Source organism: Macaca nemestrina, chromosome 11 (genome assembly GCF_043159975.1).
Source record: "Macaca nemestrina isolate mMacNem1 chromosome 11, mMacNem.hap1, whole genome shotgun sequence".
In the NCBI taxonomy this organism is placed as follows: Eukaryota; Metazoa; Chordata; class Mammalia; order Primates; family Cercopithecidae; genus Macaca; species Macaca nemestrina.
In genome coordinates, this window is record NC_092135.1 from 87886823 (window position 1) to 87896297 (window position 9475).

Below are 9475 nucleotides of genomic sequence, written 5' to 3' on the forward strand. Positions count from 1 at the left end.
ATTTTAATTCTCTGAATTGTCATCCAAGTTTTTAAATGTATCAGTAGTTCATTCTTTTTTACTCCTGGGTAGTATTCCTTGGTATGGATATACCACAGTTTGTTTAGTCATTTATCCATTGAAGGACATCTGAGTTATTTCCAAAACAGAGTAAAATCTGGTTTCATTCACAGTATAATTTAGAGTTTTCCATTTTATTCTTAAGTTCATGATTGATTTTTTTTCGTATGAGCTTTTAATTTTTTTATTGGAACAGGATTTGGGGGTGGGGGATACTAAATGTGGCAGGGTTCAACAAATTTACATTTTATCAAAATAAGATTCTTAAAGAATATAATGATAACATATACTTTAACTCTTATAGCACAAACCCTCATATTAATTGATGGTCACAGAAAAATACTGTAATGCTTTAAACAAAAGTTTTAAAATACATCAATGGTGCAAGTTTCAAACAAAATGCAGTGACCAAAATATTTAACTGTTCTTTCATCAAACTTTTACAAACACAATCTTCGCTGTCTCAGCAAATCAGTTTTAGTTTCTTCATGGTCCTCCATCTGTTTTTTAACGTGACACTTGTCCGGTTGTTGAATTTGTAATGCAATAGTATTTTAGATCAGTTTCCCTCTCCATATTTCCTCACGCCGGATCTCAAATTCTTGTCTTCTTCTCAAAACCCTGCCTGTTTTTTTCTAGCTCGATGTTTTCCAGGAATTACTGGTTGACACTTTGAAACAGGTATTCTGCTTTCAGTGGCTCTTCTGCTTTCTTTTTTCTTTTTTGCACTTTGAAGAGTTCCTACTCTTCTTTCTTTCTTACTAAGGTCTTGTTGCTGGGTTCCATATTTCAACTTAGATAAGAAAAGATTCTTGTGAGACCTTTTTCTTGTATCCAAATTAGCTTAAGTTTCCATTTCAACATCATTATCATTAGGTTTATCTTGAGAAGTTATCGTTCTCGTTCTTTTACTTTCTACTACTTTTGCTGCTGCCTTCATTAGAAAGGTTGATGAATCTACTCTGCCAATTTGTGTTTTTTAATTGATGGAGTAAGACCACCTACATTTAATGTAATTATGGGCTTTAGACTGTCATTTTAGTTTTTTTTCTGTTTCTGCTGTTTTTTATTTATGTGTTTTATTTTTTCTGCTTTCCTATGGGTCACGTCAAAATTTTTTAGAATTCCATTTTGACTTATCTTTAGTGTTTTTAAATATCTCTTGGTATAGTTTTTTAGAGGTTGCTCTATGTATTACATTATATATACATAACATCATTGTCTACTAGTGTTGTCATTTTACAAGTTTTAGTAAAGTGTAGAAACCTTACCTCCCTTTATGTTTTTTGAAACCCTCTCCTATTTACAATTGTCTTAAGTATTTGCTCTACATATGCTTAGAGCCCCAGGAGACAATATTATATAGGCAATAGACAATATTATAATTGTTGTTTCATCCATTAAACATAACTTACAAAACTCAAGAGGAGAGATAGAATATATAGTATTTATATTTTTTACTTATCATATTTCTTTCTTCCTGATATTCCAAGGTTTCTTCTTTAATTGTACTTTCTGGTTAAAGAACTTTAGCTATTCTCATACAGTGGGCCTCCTAGTACCACATTCTCTCTTCCTTCATCTGAGAATGGCTTGATACCTGTCATTCCTGAAAGGTATGATTCTCAACATCCAGTAAAAACACCTTAGACTCAATTATATTGAGTAGATATCACTTTACACTCGTATGAGTATAATTTTTAAAAATGAGAAGATTAGTGTCAGTGAGAATGTGGAGAAATTGTAACACTCATACATTACTGGTGGGGATGTGAAATGGTACAGCTGTTATAGGAAATACGGTTTTGAGTTAACTCAAAGAGTTAAACGTAATTCCCATATAACCCAACAATTAAACTCTCTAGTATATACCCCAAAGAATTGAAAATGGTATTCAAATGTATACTTGTACACAAATGTTCATAGCAGCACTATTCACAATAGCCAAAAAGTGGAAACCTAAATTTCTATCAATAGATGTGTTGTCCACAAATGTGGTATATCTATAAAATGGAATATTATTCAGCCATACAAAAGAATGAAGTACTGACACATAGTATAGTGTGGATAAACCTGAAAAATATTATGTTAAGTGAAAGAACCCAGATATAAATATCACAAATGGTATGATTCCATTTACCATAGTCCCCCCTTATCTACAGTTTTACTTTGTGTGGTGTTAGTTACCTCTAGTTAACCATGGTCCAAAAATATTAAATAGAAAATTCTAGAAATAATTCATAAGTTTTAAATTTTGGCACATTCTGAATAGTGTGATGAAATCTTGAGCCATCCCACTTTGTCCCTCCTGGGATGTGAATCATCCCTTTTCCTAGTGTATCCATACTTTATATGCTACTTACCCATTAGTCACTTATTAGCCCTCTTAGTTATCAGATTGAAAAGACTATATGTAGGGTTTGGTACCATCTGCAGTTTTAGGCATCCACTGAGGGTCCTGGGACATATCCTCTGTGGACAGGGGGGACTACTGTATATGAAACTTCCAAAATAGGCAAGCCCGTAAAGACAGAAAGCAGACCAGTAGTTGCCAGTGGCTGGGGGAAGAGACAGATGTAGAATGACTGCTTAATGGGTGTAGGGTTTCCTTTTGAGCATTAAAAATGTTTTGGAAGTAAAAGTGATAGTGGCACAACAGTATAGTGAATGTACCAAATATTAATGAATTGTATACTTTTAAATAGTTAGTGGTTAATTTTATGTTAATTTTTACATCCTTTTTTTTTCTTAAAAAAAAAAAAAAACAGGATACATGTGCAGAACGTGCAGGTTTGTTACATAGGTATAGGAGTCCCATGGTGGTTTACTGCACCTATTGACTCATTCCCTAAGTTCCCTCCCCTCACCCCCACCCCCCAACAGGCCCTGGTGTGTGATGTTCTCTTCTCTGTGTCCATGTGTTCTCAATGTTCAGCTACCACTTATGAGTAAGAATAGGGGGTATTTGGTTTTCTGTTCCTGTGTTAGTTTGCTGAGGATGATGGCTTCCAGCTTCATCCATGTCCCTGCAAAGGACATGATCTCATTCCTTTTTATGGCTGCAACATCACTTTTTAAAAAGCTGCTAGAGAAAGCTTCACTTTATGTTGTCTCTGTAGAGTCATCTCTAGCCTAGTGTGAGCCTGCTTGTGTATGTTCCTTATCCCTTCATCTTGCCACTCCTCCATCCTCTTCCTCTATCTTCCTTCCTTCTTCCTTTTTCTCCCTTCCTTCTTCCTTTTTCTCCCTCCCTCCCTTTCAGGACTTTGATACAAAGTGGCAAGTAGCAGCCTACACACACCAACATTCTGAGTTTTTCCAACAAATTTCAGTACACCTGCAATAGTCTATCTTCCATGCTATTGTAAGATACAGTTGTGCCAGATTTGTTGTGGCTTAATCAGGATAATTTACTTTCCAATCTGCCATTTCTGTGCCCTCACCATTGCTGGTCAACCATATATTCTCAGTTTGGTTCTGGTAACACCCCACTTCCAGTATTGTATTTTATATTAGATTTGTTTACTACAACATAAAAAATATAAATGTATTTTTCTTTCACTGAGTCATCGATATAGGACCGATATGGCGGTTTGAAGATGTCAGATTCCTGGGCTTCTACTCTTTTCTTGCACTATCATCCTCAATATGTAACTTCCATCTCACGGTCTAGGTTGGCTGTCCTAGATCCTTCCATCACATTTACGTTCTCACCAGTAGGCAGAAGAAGAAAGGAGAGTAGAGAGCATTACGTTGTTTTCCTTTAAGGCACAAATAGAAGTTGTATACCATTCTGCTCATATCCAGCAGCAAGCAGGGCTGAGAAGTGCAGTTTTTATCTGGATGGATATGCCTAGCTAAAATGTAGGTGTTCTATTCCTAAAGAAAGAGAGATGAATAAGATCTTAATGGATAAGAAGCAATCCTGCCCCAAGGCCTGAGGATACCACTATTCAGTTTATACATTTCTGCTTAATTCCTGTTTTCAAGCCAACAGTTCAGTCCCACTTTCTTCTATGTCTTGTGTCACACTGTCTGAAACCTTTTTTGTTCAAATTCTCCAGCCCAAAAATTTCTGGCATACTACAGGAGAAAGAAGGAATGGCAGAATAATGGCCTGGCCAAGTGGTGGAAAGAGGAAAGATCTTGGAACCCAGATCTCAGCCTGCGCACTCACCCCCTCCTTCTGGTACGTGATGCCTTCAAGGGTTAATGCTTTCTAGGATTTTCAGGGTGTATTTCTTCTCATCAGGATCTCCCCATCAGGGCAACTTATTCTGGCCTTTTCTGTTGTGCTGAGTCGATTGCTACACCTCCATCTACTTTATATCATCAGGAAATGTGAACTTTCTCACCCACTGATAGACCTTTTTTTCTCTTTTCTTTGTCTTTGTGGAATTATACCTTTACGATTCCTTAACTATCATTTCAGTGGAATTTCTGCAAGGAGAAGAAAAAAGCACATGGTCAATTTGCCGTGTTTTCCCAAAAGCTTTATATTTACTATTTTATGCGAAATGTGTTTTGCAACCACACTATACTTTCTGTTCGTACTGTTTGCCTTAGAACTTTATTTTTAGAGGTGGTTAGAGGAAGACAAGCAAAGAAAGCTGATAAGAAATAGTTAACAAGAAAAGAAAAGTCAGGAAAATGTTGTGTCATAGAAGTTGAAAGAAGAAATTATTTCAGAAAGAATAAAATGGTCAGTTGTGTACTGTGCTGCTGAGAGGTCAGATAAGATGAAGACACACCTGTGACCATTGGATTTGACAACGTGAAGTTATTGGTGAATCTGTCAAAAATAATTTCATTGAAGTGATGAAGATCCCCAATGTGGTGATTTGTAGAGATTAGGAGGTGAGGGATTAAAGGCATAAACTATAGGTATCCCTTAGAAGATTTTTTTTAAAGGGGCAGAAAAATGGATGATAGTGAAGAAAGGTAGAGAATTATGGGTGGGTTCCATTAATCTTTTTTTAATATGGGCAATGAATAGCATGTGTATGTGCTAATGGGAATGTTTCAATAGAGACGGAATACTTCATAATATAGAACAGAGAACAGAGTGGACCTAGAATTAGTTTGAGTAAAAGAGTAAGATCATCAGAATTTGTGTAGTATGATCAGCTGGCAGTCAGGAAGGTGTGCAGATAGATATATCACCTTCTCACACATAATGAGGAACTATTGATTTGTTCACCTGACATTAAACAGATATTATGAATACCTGGGTATGCGAAGTACTGACTGGGTTAGGCTCTGGGGAAAGGGTGATAGTTGTCTTTGTCCTCATGGAACTAGCAATTCATTACAATAGAGAGATAATTTGAACTGAATTGGTGAGTATAAAGAAAGATAGGGAAAGTATAGGATGCTGGATGAGCACATAGCAGAAAGGTTCTGGAAGAGGTAACAGTAAAGTAGAAATGTGAAGGGTTAGTATGAGCTAGCCAAGTAAAGACGGAACAATGAACTTGGCAGAAGAAATAGCATATACGAAAGCCCAATAATAAGAGAAACCTTAAAGAAGTTCTGTTTGGCTGAAGCTCAGTAGATAAAAGGGTAATAGCAAGAAAGGAGACCGAAAAGACAAGGATCATATCATTGTAACTTTTGTTAAAGTGTTGGCTTTTGCTGTGGCTGGTCATTGAAACATTTTAAACAGGAATTATATAAGATTTTTAGAAGAAAAACAATTCTGGCTACTGCTAGCAGACTACATCAAAGGAGAGCCAGAAACAAGACCAGTTTGAAAATTGTCAGCTTAATCCATAACCAGTATGGGTTGTCTAAACTAGACATGGGTATAGAGAGAAGTAGGTAGATTCAGCAGATACAGTTGATCCCTGCTGGTGAATTCTGTATTTGCAATTTTGCCTACTCACTAAAATTTGTTTGTAACCCCCAAATCACCACTCGCTATGCTTTCACAGTCATTTGTGGACATGCACAGAGCAGCAAAAAAATTTGTGTTGTCCAATGTACATGTTCCCAGCTGAGGTTGAACAAGTCAACATCCTGCCTTCTTTTAGTTCTTATCCTGTAAACAAATATCTTTTTCACCTATTACTTATTGCTTTGTTTGCTCATATCTGCGCTTTTTATTGGTAATTTCACTGTTTAACCTGGCCCTAACCATATTTTTAAAGTACTGTCTATATAGTGTTCCTCAGTGCAAGAAGGTCATGATGTACTGTATGGGGCAAGTATGTTTGTAAGGTGAGCTTCTGCTGGAGCACGGTGGCTCATGCCTGTAGTCTTAGCACTTTGGGAGGCCGAGGTGGATGGATTGCCTGAGCTCAGGAGTTCAAGACCAGCCTGGGCAACATGGTGAAACCCTGTCTCTCCTAAAAATACAAAAAATTAGCCGGATATGGCAGTGTACACCTGTAGTCCAAGCTACTCGGGAGGCTGAGACAGGAGAAATTGCTAGAATGCAGGAGGCGGAGGTTGCAGTGAGCCAAGATCGCAACACTGCACTCCTGCCTAGGGGACAGAGTGAGACTCCATCTCTAAAATAAAAAAAATAAATAAATACAAATAAGCTTCATTATGGTATGAGTTATACTGCTGTTAACCATGAGTTCAATGTTAGTTAATGAAAGGTGTGTTTAAACAGAAACACACTTTCTGTCCTAGACAATAATCTCTTCTCATTATACTCATTAACCTTGAGGGAGGGGGTTTCACCTCACAGTTATGGCTTCAAAAACCACGTATTGCACATATGAAAGTGAACCCAAAGATTATCCTATCCTAAACTGTTCCTGAGATTCATTTATACCCACAAATAGACCTATGAACATGTCCAACTGGATGTCTTTTAGGAACATCTAACAATGTTGTGTGTTGACTGCTGAAAATCTGTGACCAGAGACTCACAGGAATACAATCCTGTATTTCCTCTAGGAATGGTGGTTTAGTGTTCACTAATTCAGTGTTCATAGCAACTTTATAGAATATAACTCATGCAAATAGTAATCTACTCAATTTAAGTGATAGAATATACTAGATTTAATAGTTACTTAAATGGAGGTAGTGATGAATGAGAAATAAAAGATAATTCCCAGGTTTTTGTCTTGTGCAAATGATAGTGCCATTTATGAAAAGAGGAAGAGCAGTTTTGGGGGAGGCAGTAGCCATAGGGACTAGAGATAATAAGTTTAGTTTTTGACATGTTGAGTTAGATGTTCCTGAAAGACATCCAATTGGACATGTCCATAGCTTCATTTGTGGGTATGAATCTCAGGAACAGTTTAGGATAGGATGATCTTTGTGTTCACTTTCATATGTGCAATACCTGTTTTTTGAAGCCAGGAATGTGAGATGAGACCCCCTAACCCAAGGTTAGGGTATAACATGAGAAGAGATTACGGTCTAGGACAGAATTTTGAGAAATGTCAATAAAGAGATGGCTAAAGGAAGAGAGCATGCAAGGATACTAGAAGCAGAATAGAGAGACAAAAATCAAGAAAGTATACATTATTAAAGCCAGGAGAAAAGACCATTTCATGAAGGAAGGTGTTTGTATTATCAAATATATGTTATCAAGAGATTAAGGACTGAAATGTATTCATTGGATTTAGTGAAAAGTACATTTATAGATCTTTCTGAGGATAGTCTCATGAAGTGATGATGGAAACCTGATTTTACTGGATTGAGTAGACTGTGAAAAAGAGAAATCTGATTTGAAATTAATCTAGATGCTTTTTCTTTAGTTTCTAAGTTTTCTGTTCAACCTTTGCATTATCATTGATATTCCGTTAATTACATATAAGCAGGACATATAGGCATTTTTTCTTGATTATTTTCCAAGGATAACCACTAAATCACACTGTTTATGGAGCTTTCCATTTTACTCTGTGGGAATGATACTATATGTTCCATCTCTGCAGAAATAAAAAGATTCCCAATGATTTTTATGCCTTTTTTTTTTTTTTTTTGATGGAGTCTTGCTCTGTCGCCCAGGCTGGAGTGCAGTGGCCCGATCTCGGCTCACTGCAAGCTCCGCCCCCCAGGTTCACGCCATTCTCCTGCTTCAGCCTCCCGAGCAGCTAGGACTACAAGCACTGGCCACCACGCCCCGCTAATTTTTTGTATTTTTGTATTTCTTTTTTTAAGTAGAAATGGGGTTTCACTGTGTTAGCCAGGATGGTCTCGATCTCCTGACCTCATGATGCACCCACCTCAGCCTCCCAAAATGCTGGGATTATAGGCATAAGCCACTGCGTCCGGCCTAATTAACTGTTTTTTTTTTTTTTAAGAGCAAGGATCTTACTCTGTTGCCCAGGCTGGAGTCTAGTGGTGTGATCATAGCTCAATGCAGCCTCAAACTCCTGAATTCAAGTGATCCTCCTACCTCAACTTCCCAAGTAGCTAGGACTGCAGATGCACACCACCATGCCTGGTTGATTTTTTTTTTTAAATTTTTTGTAGAGACAGATCTGTGTCTCTCTGTTGCCCAGGCTGGTCTTGAACTCCTGACCTCAAGTGATCCTCCCATCTCAGCCTCCCAAAGTACTGGGATTACAGGCATGAGTCACCATGCCCAGCAATGAACTTAATTTTGAAATACCTTTGCTACTTTTAATATTCAGTACTCAGGCTGAAATCTCAGTTCTATGCTCTTTCTTTCTCTGCTAACTATAAAAGTTTAGAATAGCTTAATATATTATACACTTTTGGTCAGAGAGTGAATATTTTGTTTATAAAGTATACAGGAGTATTTTAAAAAATGAAATTGAATTAGCAGTTGAACGCTCACATTTCATGAACAAAGTGAAAAATAGTGATGAGTAGGAACGTGATTAATATTTTTATATTTACAAGTTTTAGTGAGAATAACATTGATTTTATGCAGCTATTCTTTTTAACTTTTAATGTGCAATGGTGGTAGACTTACAAAAATAGTATGAAGAATTCTGTATACACTTCACCCAGATTCTCAAAATATTAACGTTTTACCACTTTGCTTTACCATTCTTTCTTTTCTCTAAACATTTTGAAGATTTTAAGTTGTACACATGATGCTCCTTAACCTCTAAACACTTCAGAGTTTTTTCCCAAAAAATAAGGATATTCTCTCGTGTAATCTCAATGCAGTCATCAAATCAGGAAATTAACATTGATCTAGTACTATTGTCTAGTATATAAGCCTGTGCTGTTCAGTCTGGTAGCTACTAGACATATGTGGCTATTTAAATAAATTAAATATATTAGAAATTCAGTTTCTCATTTCCGGCACTCAGCAGTCCAGTGGTTATTGTATCAGAGAGCATAGATGTAGAACACTTCCGTCACTGCAGAAAGTTGTATTAGTAATGCTCTAGACATTCAAATGTTGCTAGTTGTCCCATTCATGTCTTTTGTAGTAAGCAGAAGATGATTTTTTTTCCTGTTTCAGGAATGATTGTAC

At 36.7% G+C, this 9475-nt stretch overlaps 1 pseudogene; it reads right to left on the reverse strand.

Annotated features, from left to right (window-relative positions):
* Positions 1 to 377: 377 nt before the first annotated feature.
* LOC105468295 (telomeric repeat-binding factor 1 pseudogene) lies at positions 378 to 2427 on the reverse strand (annotated as a pseudogene).
* Between the last annotated feature and the right edge of the window lie 7048 nt (positions 2428 to 9475).